The sequence below is a fragment of the Girardinichthys multiradiatus genome, chromosome 20 (genome assembly GCF_021462225.1).
Source record: "Girardinichthys multiradiatus isolate DD_20200921_A chromosome 20, DD_fGirMul_XY1, whole genome shotgun sequence".
Lineage (NCBI taxonomy): Eukaryota > Metazoa > Chordata > Actinopteri > Cyprinodontiformes > Goodeidae > Girardinichthys > Girardinichthys multiradiatus.
In genome coordinates, this window is record NC_061812.1 from 48025534 (window position 1) to 48048156 (window position 22623).

The window sequence follows — 22623 nt, forward strand, 5'->3', positions numbered from 1 at the left end:
GCTTGATTGTGTGTCAGTTTCGTTGAGGCCTGTGGTGGTTACCGGCGAAGAGGGGGATGGGCGCTTTGCTGAGTGTAAGGACCCGACACAGAATCGGAGCCCCGTATCACATACAGCAGTCTATACCCCATAATAAACAGCGACTGTAAATATACAAGACACTAACATTATTGGAGTTGTTGACCGGAGATTTATAAAAGACACCAATGGATGTAGTGCACCTGAAAAAGACAGTGGATTTAAGTTTCCGGCATTTTTTGGGAGACACTGAGAACTTTGTTTCTTACCCTTGACGAGGGAGCTACTTGTAAGGGTAAAGGATACAGGAGACTCCGAGGCGGATATCGAGGCCTATTGGTGTATTGGAATTGATGTTGGGCTACTCCAAGGACTTCCATAGTACATCATTTTGCTTTGTTTTTAAGGAATTTGGAATGACTCTTTAGGTAAGCAATTTGAATATGTAATATCTTAATGTACACATGATAGTTTTCGCCGATATTTGAAACAGATCAACCATGTTTTCTGTATGCCATGGCTAGACGGCTAACCGACTTAGCAAGCAAATAACCTGCGTCCGCTGAAGTTTCTTCAAACAAGTTGCTTTTCGTCACAGAATTTCGAGTATTTCTATATCAACGTGATGTGCTTGGCTAACTAAAATAGATGTTATGCCTTCCAGGGGCGCTTTGGGCTGTGACTGGAATAGTCCTCTCTGACTGTTTGATCAGTCCCTCGTGTTGTTTTTTTACTTGGCTTGCATCGTCAGAAATCATTATTTTTGCCAGTTTTGCCAAAGCTCGTCGTTCAAATATCTTTGGACAATCACGACTCAAACCTCACATCCATATTTTACAACTTTTAGGTCTTTACAATATTTTAGTTAAAAGATGTTTATTTTTTCAAAACAAGTCAATCAGCTGTGTTAGTTGAGTTAATTGTCTATTTTTGGATTATATCAAGTAATACTGGTAATTGGTGCAAATTTAAACAATATCAAGATTTTTCAATAAGTTTCCTTACTGTTTCCACAAAGGCATGATGTGTTATAACATTACAGAGTCCAAAAAGCGTTAGTGCTGCAGCAACTAACCCGGTAGTATCTTTTTAATATTAGTATGGTTAAAGCTTTATAAGATACATAAGACGTGTTTAACATTTACTGTTTGTTGGCTTGTAGGTTCACAAAAAGGCGACACAGGTTAACCATTAGGAATGTTCAAAAGTAACATTTAATGTATTTGTTTTCTGACAGCAGCCTATTAAGTGTTCTTTAGGTGTTCAATGTGTCAGAGTTTTTGAAAGGAAACACTGATCCAGTCTGTAGTTGGATCTTTCTCGAAGACTGTTAGCCTAGCTGCTAACATCAGCCAGCATACCAGCTGGGGCAACAAATGCTACTAGCCTTTTAGCTAACTTTATGAATGTCCTTCAGCTGTGTGTTCTCTTACATTCAGTCGTCACTACGTCGCACATTTCTTGTCTAAATGTTTTACTACTGTGTGTATCGGAGGGATATGTTTGATTTAACGCGGCCTCGCCGTTGTGTGAACATTATGTGAATGTATTTATCTTTGGAAACACTCCCAGCTTTAAAGTCAAACCTTAGCCGGATTTATATTTTTACCTTGTTGATGGTTTCTTTTTTTTAACGCGTGTGAGATTTAGTGTTGAGAAACCCAGAGCTTTATGTTTATTTGCTCTGCTTCACCTCCCCCACTAACCAACCAACCCCCAGCCTCGGTGGCGGTTAAGAGAAATGGGAGCTGGTGGAGAGCTCTGTATTCCATTTCTAAGCTCCCATATTTGTTGTTTCAGAGTTTGAGGAAATATTCATTGGGCTGTTGTTTCTGGGGGTTAGTAATATGATGTTTGACCTGAGTTTTATTAAAGAAGTGTGAAAAAGCGTTTACACGTTATTAATGATGCATTTTATACATCATAATGTTGTATGGCTTTTCTGGAAAATAAACCATCTCGTTTTAAGCTCTTTAGGAAGAATTGTAGTAGGTATTTTAGCAAAACATCTGAAAATATTGCAAAAGAAAACAAATATTTAATTTGAAAGATTATGTATTTAGACTATGTTTAGGTCATTTCTACATTATTTTAAGTTGATACATTGAATCTTTTTAATGAATATTCTGCATTTTGAGCTTTAATGAATGTTCATCTGTTGACTTTTATTGTGTAATGTTTTTAGACCTGTCTGTAGCTCAGTGGGAAGAGTAGTGGTCTTGCAATCTGAAAGTTGTGGCTTCAATTCCAACTTCCTTCTGATACATGTCGATTTTCCCCTGAGCAAGGCACTTAACCTCAAGTTACCAATCGAGCTGCAATTGGTTAAATGTGGCTCTAATGTAAAGCACTTTGATAGGTTGGTATGACTGAAAAGGCGCTATATAGGTCCCATTTACCATTTACACCACCAAATTTTCCTGGAGCCGGAAAGACATGATACTGTATGAATGATAACATTGACGTTTTATGTTTAAATTCTTCTGATCCCATCCCACAAATTCAAAGTATAAAGTAAGGTTATGTCAAAATTCTTATTGATGCATTCTCTTAATGACAACTTGAGAGTTGTTTTGTGTTAGGGATACAAATCAATGGAAGACGTTAAGAAGGGAGTTCCTGTTTTTTTTCCTTCTGTTTTTTTTTTTTTTTTTTTGAGTGAGGCATCTTTTGTGATGTAATGTCAAACCCTGTTGTGGTGTGTTTTCCAGGGCTTCACTCAGTTACACCATGTAGGATTGTATTACTCGCCCTCAGCGATATACACAGCTTTTCTCTGACTGGGACGGTTAGCTTTTGGTCTAAAGCTGGATGTATGGCTATCTATCTTGAGCCTCAGTTTTGTTTGCTATGTCATTAATTCAATAGTTCACATTCAGCTTATCATTTTAATCAGCGCCTCAGAAGACAACGCCAAGTTGAATCATTAAGCCACTTTTATTGCTTATGTGTTTGATTGTTTTCCTTGAAGCTGAGATGAAAAATCACATGTAAAGCTTCCTGTAACTTGTTTTTTCTCGTTTTCATTTCTTGTTTGTTTGAGACCACATTGACCTTGCTTTATAAGAACAAAAATTACAACCTCTCCTTGCCAGAGTGTTTTAGCTGGAAGTTCACCAAGCATTTGATTAGACTTTGATCTCTGTTGAAAACCTGATTGGTGTGTGTTGGGCTCAGTTTTCATTGGTTGAAGCTGACATTCTCTGAATATGTTTCACATCTTTTAATAGACTGCGTGGGCTGCAGCTTGCCAATCCGGCCAGTTGGAACCTCTGGTAACATGAACCTCTCCAACACACCTCCTGACTTGTACCTTCTTGTTATCTTGAACAGACTCATGACAAACAAAAGAAATGTACTCTGCTCGGTATTTAATGTGGTTACATTTTGGGGCACAGAAAAGACTACAGCTGTAAGTAGAGTGAAGTCAAATCACCACAACAGGAAATTTCAGAATGCTCTCTGAACAACTCCCTGCCTCTATGCCCATTTTGACCTAAATTTCATAAGCCAGCTAATGTTGTTCAAAAACTGTCATTACATTTTTTCAGCCAGCACTTTGTTTTTATCAAAATGTTTATTGTATAATCAACAGAGTAATTTCAATAAAATAGGTTAAACAGTGACTGGGGTCCTGATTAGGAGTTGGTACAATCAACTAAGCTCCACTCTAGGTAAGAGTTTGTTTAGGTATTTTTAGGTATTAGTGTAATTATTTGTGTAATTAGATGAATGTCAGTGCAGTGTCCTAATTAGGATGTCCAAGAAACCTGTGTGTGTGTGAATGTGTATATATAACATTGTGTGGATATTTTGCCCAGTGCAGGGGAAATTGGTTATGTGGGTTCATTTTTAGGTTTAGGACTAAGGTATGAATTCATTATAGGTTAGGTTTAGGGTAAGGCTATAGAAATGAATTGAAGTCAATAGGAGAACACTGTGTGTGTGTGTGTGTGTGTGTGTGTGTGTGTGTGTGTGTGTGTGTGTGTGTGTGGACCTGTCTGCAGGATGTACACCCTTCTATGGGCCTCTGAAAGTTAAGAGATCAGTGGAATGTGCAAACATTCAAGGTTAGTAGGAACATAATTTTTGTTAGCAAGGAAGTAAAGCCTGATCAACGCATTCACATGAGCAAAGCCCTCTATGACTCTGTGATGTCTATAAAACATGGAATCTGAAAAAAACTTTAATATCTGACAGTTTCATAGCGGTTACACTCTAAAGCACCCATGTAGACTTCAACAATCTTAAGGATAGTGTAGCAAACAGATTTCAAAGTGCAAAACTGAAGTTTTTAGCATTGTTTTACCAACCAATCAACAAGCTGCTGCTATGACTAGACTTAAGTCCTGACACTAAGCATGGGCCTTTAAAGCCATGGCAGAAGTAGTGGCTATAATGTTATAAAACACCAAAAGAAGGTTACATACATAAAATAGTTCATGACAGCAACATTAGTGATGAGTGAAATGGTTGAGACTCATTTTGGATTTATGTTTTTTTTTTTTTTTAAATAACGGATGTTTCGAAAGAAGTCTGGACTTGCTGCAGATTTTTTAACGGCTCATCTTAGGCCCTTTTACACGACAACAATCTATTGAAAACTAGATTTTTTTCGCCCTGGCAACAGTAGAGATGTGAAAATGGTTTTAATTCTTGCTTTCTAAACGGGGGAGAAAATGAACACTTTTGTTTGAGAACCGTCGTTAGATTCAAGAATCAGCAGCACAAGTAAGTACCCTTCAAGCCACCATTGTTATTGTTGATATCTTAATCTCCTGTGGGTTTTAAACTGGTCGGCAGCCACAATGTTGTGTGCGTACGCATTCATTTCTACTGATTTCAGTCATACTGGGCCAGGGCTTCCCCATAAGAAAAATACATTTTTTCCCATCTACATGACAACTGAGACCGGAATGTTTTCAAACCATTTCACCCTAGAAGCTGTTCTCATATTATGCCAATTTCAGGCAAAATGTGCACCGTTGTTGTGTGAACGAACTGCAGAAATGCAACAAAACTTTTCTGTTTTCAGAGAAAATGTCATGTAGACATGGCCATTGGGTTCCTTGTTTGGGACCTTATCAAGGTGCATGTGTGCATATACAGGGGTTGGACAATGAAACTGAAACACCTGTCATTTTAGTGTGGGAGGTTTCATGGATAAATTGGACCAGCCTGGTAGCCAGTCTTCATTGATTGCACATTGCACCAGTAAGAGCAGAATGTGAAGGTTCAATTAGCAGGGTAAGAGCACAGTTTTGCTCAAAATATTGAAATGTACACAACATTATGGGTGAGATACCAGAGTTCCAAAGAGGACAAATTGTTGTTGCACGTCTTGCACCAGTCTTTGTGATGTATCAAGAGCCACGGTATCCAGGGTAATGTCAGCATACCACCAAGAAGGACGAACCACATCCAACAGGATTAACTGTGGACGCAAAAGGAAGCTGTCTGAAAGGGATGTTCGGGTGCTAACCTGGATTGTATCCAAAAAACATAAAACCACGGCTGCCCAAATCACTGCAGAATTAAATGTGCACCTCAACTCTCCTGTTTCCACTAGAACTGTCCGTCGGGAGCTCCACAGGGTCAATATACACGGCCGGGCTGCTATAGCCAAATCTTTGGTCACTCATGCCAATGCCAAACGTCAGTTTCAATGGTGCAAGGAGCGCAAATCTTGGGCTGTGGACAATGTGAAACATGCATTGTTCTCTGATGAGTCCACCTTTACTGTTTTCCCCACATCCGGGAGAGTTATGGCGTGGAGAAGCCCCAAAGAAGTGTACCACCCAGACTGTTGCATGCCCAGAGTGAAGCATGGGGGTGGATCAGTGATGGTTTGGGCTGTCATATCATGGCATTCCCTTGGCCCAATACTTGTGCTAGATGGGCGTGTCACTGCCAAGGACTACCGAACCATTCTTGAGGACCTTGTGCATCCAATGGTTCAAACATTGTATCCTGAAGGCGGTGCCGTGTATCAGGATGACAATGCACCAATACACACAGCAAGACTGGTGGAAGATTGGTTTGATGAACATAAGAGTGAAGTTGAACATCTCCCATGGCCTGCACAGTCACCAGATCTAAATATCATTGAGCCACTTTGGGGTGTTTTGGAGGAGCGATTCAGGAAACGTTTTCCTCCACCAGTATCACGTAGTGACCTGGCCACTATCCTGCAAGAAGAATGGCTTAAAATCCCTCTGACCACTGTGCAGGACTTGTATATGTCATTCCCAAGACGAATTGACGCTGTATTGGCCACAAAAGGAGGCCCTACACCATACTAATAAATGATTGTGGTCTAAAACCAGGTGTTTCAGTTTCATTGTCCAACCCCTGTGTGTGTGTGTGTATGTATGTGTGTATATATGTATATATATATATATATATATATATATATATATATATGCACACTCTCTAATCAGTTGTGCCCAAGCATTTGCTGGACCATTCAACTCATCGCTTTAAAGTTTCACCACCCAGTCCAATAGGAAGGCAGGAAGTGCTGCCAAGCTGGCTTCTTTAAACTGTATTCACAGAAAACAAGTGTTGAGTGGTTTCTAGGGCCGCATCATGTTAGAAAACATTATTATGCCGATGATGTTGATAAATATTGAGATGATACTAGTTGCGACATATGCCTATTTTCTTCTTTCCTCTGTTTCTTATCTGTGCTTCCTACAAGCAATGTCATTGGTGTCCCATGTGAGCAACAGCTTCAATCTCCTACTTTGTATCCAACTGAGTGCCTCAGGCCCCGCCCATTACAAGCAGCAAAAATCGACCTGTCACCAGATGACAGGTTTTTCCCTGGCTTGGCTGTCAGAGAAGGGAAATGCTCCCCCTGGCTGTACAAGATTGATCTTGGTAAGTATGTAAATACATTTACATTACCAGTCAAAAGTTTGGACCCAGTTTCTCATTGATTGATTGATTAAAACTATTGATCCCCCAAAAGCAGAAATTTGTTTGTTCCAGCATAACACACACCAATAAAAACAAACTATATAAAGCATTCAGTTGAATGAGAAAGTGTGTCCAGACTCCTTACTGGTAGTGTATAACAGAGATGGTGAAAATGGATAAGGATATGAGATATGTTTTTTTTTTGTAAAAATTAAGCTTTGTGTGGACAAGTCCAGCAGACATCTGCCTTAAGTACTCACTGTCATTCGCGGAGTCAAGTACACCCGACTCTGTGGGAGACTTTAAAGGTTAATCACCATTTTCTGTGATCATTAGCATCTCGGCCAATAAAAATACATGTATGGTGTGCATCAAGGACAGTTAGACTCCAAGTGGCCAGATTTATTATTGGTGTGCACACTTAAGATTATATCTGAGAAGTTCTCCTTTATAGCAATATTGCAAACATTGATATATTATTACAGTATAATTTCCAGCTGTCAAACAAATGCTAAAACGATGTTGGTAAGCAGCGATTAGGCGCTGAGACATGAGGGACTATAAACTTAAAGAGCCTCCATGATTGCGTGTGTGTGTTTACAGCTTATTTTCACAGTTATATGTATTGTTTAGTCATAAATGATCTAGTAAGTCCTACACTGTATTTGTGGTACCCATCGTATTGCAATGTCAGTCAAGTTATGATCAGGAGCTTGTGGCTGCCTTTTCTTCCACCTGTCTGATTTGTATTGGAGTGTGGGATGCTAGGTTGGCTCCCTAGCTATATATTAGGTGTGTAACTACATGCATTGCGTACAGGCCTTTGTGATCAGAGTGGAACTGCAATAAACAAATACAGCATTGTGTTAAGCCTGTACACATTTAGGGTGTTTGTGTGAAATTAAAGGCAAATCTTGGGCTGTGGACAATGTGAAACATGTATTGTTCTCTGATGAGTCCACCTTTACTGTTTTCCCCACATCCGGGAGAGTTACGGTGTGGAGAAGCCCCAAAGAAGCATACCACCCAGACTGTTGCATGCCCAGAGTGAAGCATGGGGGTGGATCAGTGATGGTTTGGGCTGCCATATTATGGCATTCCCTTGGCCCAATTCTTGTGCTAGATGGGCGCGTCACTGCCAAGGACTACTGAACCATTCTTGAGGACCATGTGCATCCAATGGTTCAAACATTGTATCCTGAAGGCGGTGCCGTGTATCAGGATAACAATACACCAATACACACAGCAAGACTGGTGAAAGATTGGTTTGATGAACATGAAAGTGAAGTTGAACATCTCCCATGGCCTGCACAGTCACCAGATCTAAATATTATTGAGCCACTTTGGGGTGTTTTGGAGGAGCGAGTCAGGAAACGTTTTCCTCCACCAGTATTACGTAGTGACCTGGCCACTATCCTGCAAGAAGAATGGCTTAAATCCCTCTGACTGCTGTGCAGGACTTGTATATGTCATTCCCAAGACGAATTGACGCTGTATTGGCCACAAAAGGAGGCCCTACACCATACTAATAAATTATTGTGGTCTAAAACCAGGTGTTTCAGTTTCATTGTCCAACCCCTGTAAATGAAGGCATTATGGGGTTAACAGTGAGAACTTCAATCTACAGTTATCTGCGCAGTACGGGTGGGCGATCTGACGATATCAGATTATAAAGGATTAGAATGTGTTGAGAGATTGTCGGCTTGCAAAGAGAAAGCCGTGAAAGTAAAGTAGGTTGTTTATTTCTTAACTACCAAACAGACCCAAGTGTTAAACTCTATGTATTTTGGACTTTATTAATGGAAGATCTTTAGAAGTTTCTTTGTATTCAGTCCAAAAAAAAAAAACTTTTTCCTCCAGCTGCCTATTGGCTAGTGGGAAGTAATTTAACTTTGAGCAGAATGTTTGCTGTTCTCAGAATTATCTGTTTAACTTGTTACCACATTGTTCAACTAAGGGTCTGCTTATACTCTGCAGGACAACCAAAGTAATAGTTCAAGTTTTTTTTTCTAAAGAAGTTCAAGTACAATTTCATATGTGGATGAAATTAAACACAGTAGCTTTCAAGACTTCACAATAAGAGCCTTTTTTTGTATAACTTGTGCTCAACTTTTTCTCAGCTTCTAATAGTAGTAGTAATGATGACATTTATGCTAAAATTAAATCAGTATCTGATGAATTTGCACATGATATTCATGTTTCAGAATTTTGGTACTGTTAAATCTCTGTTATGTAGCAAAGCATTTACTGTCTTTTGAATTAGTCAAATCAGTTGGAAACAGAGTTTACTTCAAGTGTTGCATATATCCAGGTATTTATTAAATGTTAATTTATTACCTTCCCAGCTTTGCTTAGGTAATAATGTTTCACATTGAATAGGTTATCACATTTTCTTTAAAAGCATTACAGTAAAAAATTATTGGTTTGTCGTATATTTCCTCTAGGCATTGATTTCTTATAGTCATGGGCTGCTATGAGATTCATGATATGATGACCCTGAGTAGAAATGCCACAGTTTCACAGTATTTACACACAAATTTGAGATATGAATGTATAGCACGATCTCACAAAAACAACAATTATTCCTACAGCTGCTAAAGTAATATATGATTCTAATCTCTAATAATTATAATAATGTTATCGATATTTGTTTTGATTTTGATACTTATATAAAATAAAACCTAGCTGGTACCAGGTGGGTGAGTTTGTCCCGTCATGCTGCGGGGTCGGGGGTCCTGTTGTGGGTGTGGTGCTTGGTGGGGTCTGCCCTGTTGTGCGGTGGGCGGGGGTGGGGTCGGCCCTGTTGCGCCGGTGGGCGGGGGTGGGGTTGCGCGAGGCCCTTGCCTTGCCGTGCGCTGTGGGGGAGCGGGGTGCGGCAGGGGTGCTTAGAACGGGGCTAAGTGTGGAGCTTGCACTGGGTTGGTGTGTCTTCATCGGCCTCTCAGCTATGGAGTTCACCTGTGGGGGTGTTCCCCTGTGGGGGAGGGGATTTGTGGCGTTTGGGTTCGGGGGCACGAGTTTGATATCGGTGTCCTTGTTGGGGGTGGCCCTGTGGGGAGGTTCATGTTGGGGTTCACTGGGGGTGAGAGGCTCATGGGGTTGGGATCGGAGCTCATTGGGGGGTCGGGACTGCTCTGTCCTGGGGCGACTTTTGTTGGTGGGCTGGTTTGGGCCATGTGGACCCCTCTTTTGTACATAGCCCCCTCTCTGGAGGTGGATGGGGGTTGTTGGGGACTGGGTTCGGGTCTGGGCGGTGCCGGCGCTGTCTGCCTGTCTCTGCCCCAGGAGGGAAGGGGACTACCTCCTGGGTCCGAGGGCTGGTTGCCCCTGGGGGGTACTGGCGCCTGGACCTGGGAGTATAGAGCATGCATGGGGAGTGTGAGTGAGTGTATGGGGGGCCTATTTCCTCCCCGTGATACTACCTGCCGGTGGTTGCAGTCTCTGCCCGCTGGTGTACTTGGGATTCTCGGTGTCCGGGGCCGGGTGCTTGGGTGTGTGCTGGCTCACTCCCGGTGGCTGCTTGCCGGGACCTAGCCCCTGGGGCTCTGTCGGGCCTCTACTTGGAGCGAGGGGGGTTAGGGTCTCTGGGTCCATGGCTGGATCTGCTTGGGCGTGGACGGCTGCCGGCGGGGCCTGTGGGCTTGTCGCTGCGGCTCCCTGGGGCTTCTGCACTGTCGCTGCTGGGTGGCTCCCCTGGGACTCTCCACTGCTCTTCTCTGGGGGGGTTGCGGTAGTCCCGGCGGTGGTTCTTCTGGGGTTCCTGTGCTTTGGGGGGCTTTTGGATGTCTGTGGCTCGGATCTCCTCGGTGTCCCCCCCGGGACCACGGGGCAGGTCGGCTGGTCCTCACACTCGCTATTGCATATTTTTGTGGAGAAACCTTGTATACAAATCGCGTCCACACCCATACTCACAGGTGTTAAGCTTCAGGTGTTGACAGATACACAGATGTTTTAAATTGGGCTGCACCTCTCACTAAGTACATTTTACATTCATAAATACCGTGTACTATTTTGTTAAAAAAAAAAAAACAGCTGCAGGTGTATAAGCAAGCATGGTGTAATCTTTTATTCTCTTCATCCTTCTTTCTCTCCTCCACTCTTTCCTCCTTTTCTCCCCTTTTTCCCTTTTGCCCCATCTCTTTCTTTTTCAAGCTTCCGTTTTCCTTCTCATTTCAGTCTCCGTGTCCATAACAATTTAAATATTCCCAAAGAAGTTTATAATAAAGTTTCTTTTATAAATATCAAGCAGAGCTTTGAAGCATTAGCTGTGATGCTCCGCCTGTGAAAGTAAATCTGTTGGGCAATTTCTTGGCACTCAGACATCTCTGACGGACAGGACATGGTAAAAAATTAAAATAAAAAATAAAACCTAGCAGGATTATTTGTAGTTTTCAAGTACTCATAGCTTCGACGCCTTTTTGCTGATCTGCTCCTTAATTGAATAGCACAGGTCTTATAAGACCTCTCCATACTCTTGTTGTTTTCCATCCTTCATTTCCTTCTTTTTCCCTCCTTTTTACACTGCTTGATACGTGGAGCACCGTATGAGCATGAAGACAAAATTATCAACAAGAATGTACTATGCAGCACTTGTTGAATTGCAGGAAGGCATTTTCACAGTTAACATGTAACCTTGGTTTTGTGCTTTCAGGCAAAAAGATCTTATTGAAAACACGGCTGCAGAACATGGGAGGTTGTTATTAATGGCTATTGCTTGTATTTTTGGAACCAGCGGTATTCTTTTAGAGCTCCTTTGTGTTTTTTGTTCTTTTGCAGTCTTTTCCATAAAATTGGTTATATTTTCTGAAGACATTAGGTAATTAGTTTTTTCCTGTGATGTGCTCAGTTTGGAAAAGTCATGGAAGGAAAGTTTGCCCTTCAGTGGTTCAGAATGGCTGCCAGCGTTCTTTGTTTAAGTCTCAGTGAGTAATACCTTGCAGTATTTTAATGGCTTGTGTAACATACAGTGGGTAAAATAATACATTGCACATTTTGCATGTTTTCCCACTGGAGAGTTCTGTAATTTTCATCATAGGTACACTTCAACTGTGAGAGACAAAATCTCAAAATAATCAATAAAATCACATTTTATATGTAAATAATTAACATTGTATTGAATTATGAAATAAGTATATGGGCTGCATGTTGTTAACAAGGTTGCCTTGCAGCAATTCTCCCCGTGCATGCGTGGATTCTCTCCGGGTACTCTGGGTTCCTCCCACAGTTCAAAAACATGACTGTTAGGTTAATTTGTCTCTCTAAATTGCCCTTAGACGTGAATGAGTGTGTGCATGGTTGTTTGTCCTGTGTGTGTCTGTGTTGTCCTGCGACGGACTGGCGTCCTGTCTGGGGTGTACCCTGCCACTCGCCCATAGACTGCTGGAGATAGGCACCAGCTTCTGGAAGAATCAGCTACCAACCAGCAAGAATTCTGGGTCTCACAGACTTGAAAGTTCGTCTTAACCTGTTAGGTCCTAATGGTTTTAGAAGATATTTGTGCCTGAAATGACATACCTGAAATCAATTAAGTATAGCTCCACAGTTATAAAGTCTAAATGCAAATTTTGGTACCTGTATAAAGGTAAGACATAAAATTAATTTTTTTCTAGTGGAACAATTATTGCAAATGTTACTATGTCTGTTTCAATTGTGATTAAACAAAGGCTTTAGCCTTGCCAAAAATATTTATTTAATGAACATGGCAAAACATGAAAATCCTTTTGAAAACAGGAGAAGCTTCAGATTGTATCAATCAACGTCTCAACTATAACTGCAGTAAATGTGGACTGAATCAGTTAAAGCATATTTGTTCCACAAATGTTTTATTGTGCAATGTGCCAGGTGGAGCTAGCATTTTGGCACAATTTAGCCAGATGTGGCAAAACTGTGCTAGTTGTGTTCTTTTTGTAAGACTTTTATACTAAAAACTAGAGATGCATGTGTACACAAACAAGGAATTTGACTTTGGTTTCCATCACTCACATCTTATATCAACATCTGTCCAAACAACAACCAAAATGTGTAAAACACATAAATAAGGACAAGGAACAGTATGTACAGATGAAAGGCAGGTTGTGGTAGTGAAAATATGCTTATTTGTTTCACAGCAGAGTAGCTGAATACTCTGGCTGTGAGTTGTTCATTGTGTTTATCAGAGAGACAGCTGGGAGAAGAAACTGTCTCTTTGGCTTCTGGTTTTTGTCATTGGCGCTCTGTTACGTCGACCCCTAACTAAATGTCTGAACAGTTTGTGTCCAGCATGTGTGGGGTCTACAGAGATGTTAGCTGTCCTTTTCCTGACTTACCCTTAAGTTGCTGTAGGAAGCACAGCCTCTGCTGGACCTTCTTCTGAGCAGTGTCTGTGTATGAGGACCATCTCACGTCTCGAGAAAGGGTAGGTCCTAGGAACCAGTAGAGATCCACAGTAGACACAGTGTTGTGGCGGATGGTGTTCTTAATAAGTCCAGTGTTATCTACACTGTCTTTAGCTGGTTTAGCTGCAGGTGGTTCTGAATGCACCAGTGGACCAGCCACTCTATGTCCTATCTGTATGCAGACTCGTCACTGCATCAGGATCCGGAGCATACTTTCCATTCAGACACTGAAACACCCTATTATAAGGCTGAGTGATATGGCTTAAAAATAAAATTGCTTGTTTTTTTTGTTGTTTTTGTTTATTTATACTGAATCCGGTTAATCGATTTTGTTTTCTCTTTCATGAAAAGTAAATTAGAGAAATTATTTTCAGAAACTTGCTTTTATTTCAATCATCCATCTGGAAGTTGATGTGACTTCAAACCTCAACTAAATACAAGCCGTTAAACATGTTTGTAGAACAATATGCAGGCTATTTACCATTTACCAAAATGGCAGGCCCTGACATTGTTAACACTGAAAACATAACAAAAAATGCCTGTGATATTACACATTAGCTAGTTTCTCGGTTTTGAGTATATATCTCAAACCAGGCGCAACTTCATTACCAAAACATCTTCCCCTTTTGAGACTAATATAGTGAAAAATAAAACTGCATTAGATATGTCAAGAGTTTTAAGAAAATTTAGTTTACATATAAAAAACAGTATTTCAATAAATCCCTGACACAGTCATGGAAAAAATCATTACGCTATCCTTGATTTCTTTTTCTAATTATATATTACTTGAAGAAAACAATGAACAAGAAATCAAGGGTGGTGTAATATTTTTTTCCAAGACTATGTAAACAAAATGAAAACGTTACTTTTCAAACATATATTCATTGCATAGTTAGCAAAATCAATATTACATTCTTGCTGTCTTTTGGGGTTTTTCTGCACATTTCTGGCAAGAAAAACAAGCCTGTCTACTGCATCTGGCTTCAGGCATGCCTTTAGCATGTAACAATGCCCCCTCCCATACTAAAAACCCTCTCTGATGAGGCACTTCTAGAAGGGACAGAAATATATTTCTTGGCCAGTTTACTGAGCCTTGGAAAGTTTGGTTCGTGGCACTTCTACCACTGAAGTGGATTGGCTTCTGGTTCGCCCACAGAGGTCAACAGGTAGGATGCCAACTCAGTCTCTATTTTCACAGTCTCTGATTCATGGGGAGGTGGCACTTTCAGACTTTTTTGAAGAAGGCACCTAAAGTCATTTTCTTATTGGGCGGAGCCTGTTCTTTGTTGTAATTATGAATATGAATATATTATTTTATTTTAATATTTATTAAATAATATTTTTAATATAATTTGAGGATCTCCTCAATCCTGCCATCACGCATTCCCTGGTGGAAACAGAGGCTAGGGACTCGGGGTTGGACTCCTTCATCACCCAGGCTGAAGTCATCGAGGTGGTTAAAAAGCTGCGCGGTGGCAAGGCTTTGGGGGTGGATGAGATCCGCCCTGAGTACCTCAAATCTCTGGATGTTGTGGGGCTGTCATGGTTGACACGCCTCTTCAACATTGCGTGGCGGTCCGGGACAGTGCCTCTGGACTAGCAGACTGGGGTGGTGGTGATCGGAGGGTGTGCTCCAACTACAGGGGGATCACACTCCTCAGCCTCCCTGGTAAGGCCAACGTCAGGGTATTGGAGAGGAGAGTCCGGCCAATAGAACCTCGGCTTCAGGAGGAGCAGTGTGGTTTTCGTCCAGGCCATGGTACACTGGACCAGCTCTATACCCTCTACAGGGTACTTGAGGGTTCATGGGAGTTTGCCCAACCGGTCCACATGTGTTTTGTGGACCTGGAGAAGGCATTCGACTGTGTCCCTCATGATGACCTGTGGGGGGTGCTCCAGGAGTATGGAATCGGGGGCCCTTTATTAGGTGGAGCAGGAGTTTGGTCCGCATTGCCGGCACTAAGTTGGACCTGTTCCGGGTGGATGTTGGACTCCGGCAGGGCTGCCCTTTGTCACCGGTCCTGTTCATAACTTTTATGGACAGGATTTGGGGACCAGTGGATTTCGTCTCTTCTTTTTGCAGATGAAGTGGTCCTGCTGGCCCCCTCTAGCCAAGACCTACAACATGCGCTGTGGCGTTTCGCAGCCAAGTGTGAAGCGGCTGGGATGAAGATCAGCTCCTCCAAGTCAGAGGCCATGGTACTCGACCGGGAAAGGGTGGCTTGTCCTCTTCAGGTTGGAGGGGAGTTCCTGCCTCGAGTGGAGGAGTTTGTGAGGGAAGAATGGAGTGGGAGATCGACAGACGGATCGGTGCGGCTGCCGCAGTAATAGTGGCACTGTGCCGGTCCGTTGTGGTCAAGAGAGAGCTGAGCCGAAAAGCGAAGCTCTCGATTTACCTGTTGGTCTACGTTCCTACCCTCTCCTATGGCCATGACCTTTGGGTCATGACCGAAAGAACGAGATCCCGGATACAAGCGGCTGAAATGAGCTTCCTCCGTAGGGTGGCCGGGCACTCCCTTAGAGATAGGGTGAGGAGCTCGGCCATCCGGGAGGGGCTCGGAGTAGAGCCGCTGCTCCTCCACATCGAGAGGAGCCAGTTGAGGTGGCTCGGGGATCTATACCGGATGCCTCCTGGACGCATTCCTCGGGAGGTGTTCCAGGCATGTCTCACTGGGAGGAGGCCCAGGGGACGGCCCAGGACACGCTGGAGGGACTATGTCTCTCGGCTGGCCTGGGAATGCCTTGGGCTCCACCCTGAGGAGCTGGAAGAGGTGTCTAGGGAGAGGGACGTCTGGGTGTCTCTGATGAATCTGCTGCACCCGCGACCCGGTCCCGGATAAGAGGAAGACGATGATACGATAAATAATATTTCGGTCTGTTAAGGGTTGTCCTGTGAATACCAGCCCGATAAGGTGGTGGTATTAGGACAAAATTGAAAGGGATGCGCCAAGCTCTGACATTATTGAATAGCATAAACTCTGCACACACATGGAATGAATTCATACAATTTCTTAAAATACAAGAATTTATTAACAAAAATAAGTCAACTCAAAGTCAAACATATTTCAATCAACAAACTCTTTACTATGCTAAAACAATCCAACTAAACTACCAAGCAGTATTAAAGAATAACGAAGACTAATGGGCTATGTACAATATAAACAAGTTGATTAAAGATGATTGAAAACCATGACCGGAAGAGTGATGCAACATTACCATGCAATGTTTATGTTTGAGAACCAAGGATTATCTTGAATAATCTGGAAGTGAAGTGCAGTTGGTTTTGGAACTAACTTAGGCAATAATAGGTATACCTTTTAAACAACCATTCACAATGCAAGATCAGATAAAATATTATTTTAATAAAATAATATTTTAAGAATGATCTGCTTAATAAAACCAACCTTCTGGATGACTAATTCTCAACGGTGTCTCATTAGCTGCCTTTATTTATTAAAATAATATTTAAAGAAATATTAAGGAAATAGTAAAATATTTTAGGAAATATTTTGAAAAAGAGCCGAATCTTTCTGGAGAAATGGGCTTAAGTATGCAAGCACGTGTTCTTAGCTGTTAGCAGTTAAAGCTAACAAAAGAAGCTTATAGCTTAGAACCAGAATCAAACACATACCAGGGTTTAAAATACCAGGGTTAATAAAAGGGTTAAAATGCATAAGCGCCAACGCCGCGTTATGATCAATCTTCTGTTTAAAATCACCCTTTAAATAAAGTTTGTCTTAACCAATTCTCAACAGTGTTTAATTAGCTGCCCTTATTTATTAAAATAATATTTAAAGAAATATTATTAAGGAAATAGTGAAATAATATTTAAGTAAATGTTATTTTAAATAAGTGCCAAATCTTTCTGGAAAAATGGGACTTAATGGTGTTTACTTAGTTATCAAGTTTAGTAAAATAATGTTTAGGGAAATATTTTACTAGATTGAAAATCAACAACCTTTTTGGGTAAATGATCTTACCAGGCAAGCACGTGTTCTTAGCTGTTAGCAGTTAAAGCTAACAAAAGAAGCTTGTAGCTTATCATCAGAATCAAACGCATACCTTTAAAATACCGTTAATAGGTAAATGGTAAGATAAAAGGGTTAAAATGTATAAGCTTGGATGTTATGGCCGATATTCTGTGTTTAAAATCACCCTTTAAATAAAGTTTTTCTTAACTTTAAAACAAACACAAAACACAAACTGAGCACATGTGCTGAGCAGAAAATCTGCTAGCACTAAGATGGCTTGTGTTTCACACAAACAAAACCAAACTTCATAAAACCTCCATAGCTGTTGGTTGGGGCAGCTCGTTCTGTCGGCCGGCCAAACGTTACAGCACGTTACAGTTGTAACCACAGTGATGCGGTCCCGTTGTCCTTCCTTCAGACCGGGAAAACTGCTCCACTCGGCGTCGTAGAGACAGGGAACTCTCTGGAACACAGTTTGCTTCTGTAGGCCTCAGAGAGAAAGTCAAGCAACGCTTGTATCTTAATTACCCCCCGTTCATGAATGAATACCGGATACACAAACAGCAATTCATTAGTACTTAACTTAGTGCATATGATTGCATGATCGTATGACACTTTTGGATCCAGTTTGAAGAGTTATGTCTGTTTGCCAGCAAAGAGACATTAGCGCGCTGTCTCTCCTTCCAGATCTGCCAGGGGACCAGTCTGGAAGAGGCAGGATGTAGCAAGAACAGGGCTTTTATTTGGACAGTGACGTCACAGGAAGTCCGCTGTTACCCCTTTTTCCTGGCTGTACTGTAAATGGGTTAATGCGATTTATTTTGAAAGTTCCAGAAAAGTTCGTACGGGACTTTCATGTTGTAACCATGGCTGGGTCCCAACACACATATGCACAGCATAGCTGGTGTGATGCACTTGTTTCAGCAGACAGAGACATCAGTTCAGTGACTGCCCTTTTTGTGATGTGTTCTTCCCTGTCTGGGCCAATGTATGTCGTCTGGAATAGAGGTTCCATTAGTGAGGCCATGTCTAAGAGTTCATCCTGCACATTGTTGCTGTATTTATCATTAAGGTACTGCTATATGTTTTTCTTTTTATTGTTTTAGTGAGCTCCGTGTCTTCCTCTGCTGCCTGTAGGAGACCGGTTTTAAACAAATGGAGAACTGGTTTAATGTTGGAAACACTGACATATGCCTCACCAGACAGGTCATCAGTAAGTCTTGCAGGGGTCTAACAGCCATATTTACAGAGTCCAAAACATCAATGTCTTGCCAAGTGGGCACAAGATGCCGGCTTTTCTTGTCTGAACTTAAGACGCGAACTATCGCTTTTTCCTGTTCCAGAAATTGCTATCATTTTTTTACTCAAACCTCATCTAGTTGGGGACTCTGTTATTAGTTGATGCAGGGGTAGACCAAGCTCAGCCTGTACTTTACTCAACTCTCTTCGTTTTATCCAACTGTAAGAAGAGGCAGCAGTAGCCTTTTTACAAACCCCTATGACATGTTCAATCTGTGGGTCCTTCACGCCATTCTCTTATAATGAGCTACAATTAACATTCGGGTCAATTTATACTTTTTTTGTCGGATGTTATTTTGCAGATTTAGGGAGACAGAGAAACACATGGTACATGTACAATCATGTATGTACATGTTGTATAAATATGTATTATTTGATTAAAATACAGGGCCCTGCGATGGACTGGCGACCTGTCCAGGGTGTACCCCGCCTCTCGCCCATAGACTGCTGGAGATAGGCACCAGCTCCCCCGTGACCCACTATGGAATAAGCGGTAGAAAATGACTGACTGACTGACTGACTGATTAGAATACATTAATTGCTTATGCATTAAGTGCACTGTGTATTGTCTGTGGGAAAATGGATAGATTTGATTCTTACCCATGGCATTATGTACTTTATGTCCAAAGCACTGGAGGTTTGGCTACCTGAAGTCTTTCAGAGCTTTAATAATATTGGTGCTCTGTTGTCATACAGACAAGTCGGTCTTCGAAAAGGTTCCAGGAGTTCAGATCGTCTTTTAACCCCTCGGCAATGACCACACTTTTGTGATCTTCAGGAAAGTAAGCTGTTTGTAGGCAGACACTTTGTAGACCCCAATCATCATCACAAAATGCGTAGTCTAACTCTTAAATGGCTCCATTGTCCGACTGGACCAGAAGTCTGTTGTGGCAGAGTAAAAACGTACAACCGCCAGCTCTCTTGCAATCCTTTTATGTGTGCAGTTGTACAGGTGGGGAAAGGCAAGGTCAGCATAAAATTTCTGGCTAGGTAGTACATACCTGGCGTCTAAACTTTTCAGCAGGTGAATGAAGCCAGACTTTTCCACTATATAAATAGGCACAGTATCTTTGTCAATAAACAACGCAACAGCATCCATGATTGCTTTCCACCGGGCCCCCGTGTTTTCGTAGGGAACACAGTGCAAACACAATTCCCCTAAGGTGGGTTTTCTCTTAGCAGGGATTTCTGGTCTGTTGCTGTCCTGTGCTTTTCAAGGAGAGCAGCATTTCTCCTACTCCACAGAGCATTTCTCCTACTCCACAGAGTGCTTCTGTTTCAAGTGTTGAAATATATTCGTAGTGCTTCCACCTTTTAGTAGCAACAGCCTTAAAACAGATTTTACAACATGCCGTGTGTTGCTCCAAGTCTGTGGTTGCGAAACCGTACCAGTTCCATATAAAGTCGTGTCTTTTTGGGAACAAGGTCTTCCTTGTTAGATGACATTTTTGGGGTTTCTGTGAAAGACAGTCCAACTGATGTCATTCAACTACAGAGGGCCGAGGAGTTCTTTGGTGCAGCGAAAAAAATCCCGATTTTCCCAAAAATTAAATCTTCATTACTTCAAATTAATTGATAAAATTAATTTATCGCCCAGCCCTACCCTATTAACATCATCTTTTCAGATCTTTAGTGCTGGCAGGGGGAGAGAAGCTGAAAATTAGAATGTAAGAAAAGTAGTAACCTACCCTGCTGATGTTGTTGGTCACTAAAGATAATAATTTGCACAACTGCCAGAAAGACATGAAATACATTTGTATACTCCAGATCCATTGTTGCTTTGAAACAGTTTATTTTCATATATAATGACCCTTGAGTGAATAATTTTTCCCTCAATAGTAATATATATTTTTATCAACATCAGATTGACAGGTAAATAGAAGCACACAGTGGCATGCTAAAGATAAGCAATTATGATAAAATAAAATAATTACACGACTGAATCAAAGGTACACACTTTCTTAAAGGATGTTAAAACTTACACCAAAGGTCCCCAAACCCCGGACTCGGGTCCAAATCCTGACCCAGAGGTCCCTGTCCTGTGGAAGAGCTCCTGTGTGATTCCGGTTCCTAAAACAACGCATGCCAAGGAATCAGCCCACTACAGACACGTCGCCTTGACCTCCCACCTGATGAAGAGCATGGAGAGCCTCCTACTCACCCACCTCTGCACCGTGGTGAGCGCTACCTTGGACCCGCCTACAGGCCTAACATTGGAGTAGAGGACGCTGTCATCTACTTGCTGCAGCGGGCTCTCACCCACCAGGAGACCGTTCGGAGTGGTGTGAGAGTTATGTTCTTTGACTTCTCCAGCGCTTTCAACACCATCAGACCGGTGCTGCTGCGGAGGAAGCTGGAAGACACGGGAGTGGAAGGACACCTTGCTGCCTGGACCATTGGTTACCTCACTGACCGGCCACAGTACTTGAGGCTGTGCAGCTGTTACTCAGAGGTGGTAGTCTGCAGCACTGTTGCCCCGTAGGGTACTGTCCTGTCACCATTTATTTTCACCCTTTACACCGCTGACTTCACTGCTGTCATCTCCAGAAGCTCTCTGATGACTCAGTCATTGTGGGCTGTGTGTCTGAGGGGAACGAGCTATAGTACCGTTCGGTCATCATGGACTTTGTGGACTGGTGTGAGCGCAACCACCTGTGTTTGCACACCAGTAAGACAAAGGAGATGGTGAATGACTTTAGGAGAAGGACACCACCTCACTCACCAGTGAACATCCAGAGTGATGGCATTGAGTCAGTGGACAGTTTTAAGTAGCTGGGTGTTCACCTCAACAATAAACTGGACTAGTTCCATAACACCAACGCCCTATACAAGAAGGGCCAGAGTTGCCTCCACCTTCTGAGGAGACTGAGGTCCTTTCGGAGTTTGCAGACCTTTGCTCAGGACTTTTTATGACTTTGAGGTAGCCTCTGCCATCCTCGACGCTGTCGTTTGCTGGGCCCCAGGGACAAGAAGAGACTAAACAAGCTGGTCAGGGGTGCCAGCTCTATCCTGGGCTGCCCACTTGACTCTGTGAGGATGTTAGTCAAGCTCACATCCATCATGGACATAACTTCTCACCCACTGCATCGGTTTGAGTAGCTCCTTCAGTGGCCAACTGAGACACACTCAGAGCAGGAAGGAGCGCTACCACAGGTCCTTCATCCCCACCGCTGCCCGACTGTTTAATTCTACCGTATAATAACTAGTGCAACAACCTCTGTCTTTGTAAATAATTGTAATCATTGTCTCTTTAAACTTCCACTTTTTACTGTACATAAGTATTTTTTATTTTATTTTATTCTGTTATTACTACATCTACCTTGTTCTTCTTTGATTGCAAATTTTTTTCTTAACTATCTGCATCCTACTTTTGTGTTACTAAGAGCTGCTGTTACAAGTTAATTTCTCCATTGTGAAAGCATTTTCTTATTTAGTATGTAAATAGATATAGACATTTAATTCCTGCTGGATGCCATGTTTGACTTTTGAACTGGCACCACGAGCAGCTATGTGGTTCAGCGACATTCTGGTCCACATTCCAAGCCAGCTGTGGCGGTAATGCACCACATCGTTGCATGCCAACTGCCAGAAAATGACAAATAAGAAGCTAAGTGGGGTCCTTGAACACAGGTTGCTTATTCCCCTCTTCTACTGGCTCGCATTGAGGCGGTGCGGCTCCACTCTACTCTGTTTTGCTCTACTCAGTACGGTACCAGTTGTGTTACCACTGACCCACTGATGGCTGGAGCTATGGCGGCTGAAGCTCCTTCAGCTGTCAGTGCTGTGGCGCGGTTAATGGTACTGTTAATAGCTGCAAAGTTACTAGCTTGGGAGCTCATGCTTGGTGACAGTACAATGACCTGGTGGTGCACAGATGAGTGATTTAGAAGAAGATGGCTTTGTCAAAAATGTGTAAAGTGGACCATGAAAATCGCATATTTAAAAATGAACGGACAGAAGCATGCTCTTTCCTTTTAACTTTCTTTGGTTGTAAGGCCAGTCTCCCTAATATATTCTGAATCAGTTGGACTTATAAAGAG

General features: G+C 42.1%; 1 protein-coding gene across 3 annotated transcripts in view; it reads left to right on the plus strand.

The window, feature by feature from the left end:
• The first annotated feature begins 32 nt into the window (after nt 1-32).
• Nucleotides 33-22623, plus strand: part of setd5 (SET domain containing 5) — a 67227-nt gene continuing 44636 nt past the window's right edge. For 2 of the 3 annotated variants that reach the window (XM_047347631.1, XM_047347632.1), the window contains exon 1: nt 33-446. The gene's annotated coding sequence lies outside the window, so the exon portion shown is untranslated. The remainder of the gene's footprint in view (nt 447-22623) is intronic. The other variant, XM_047347634.1, reaches the window with a different exon arrangement.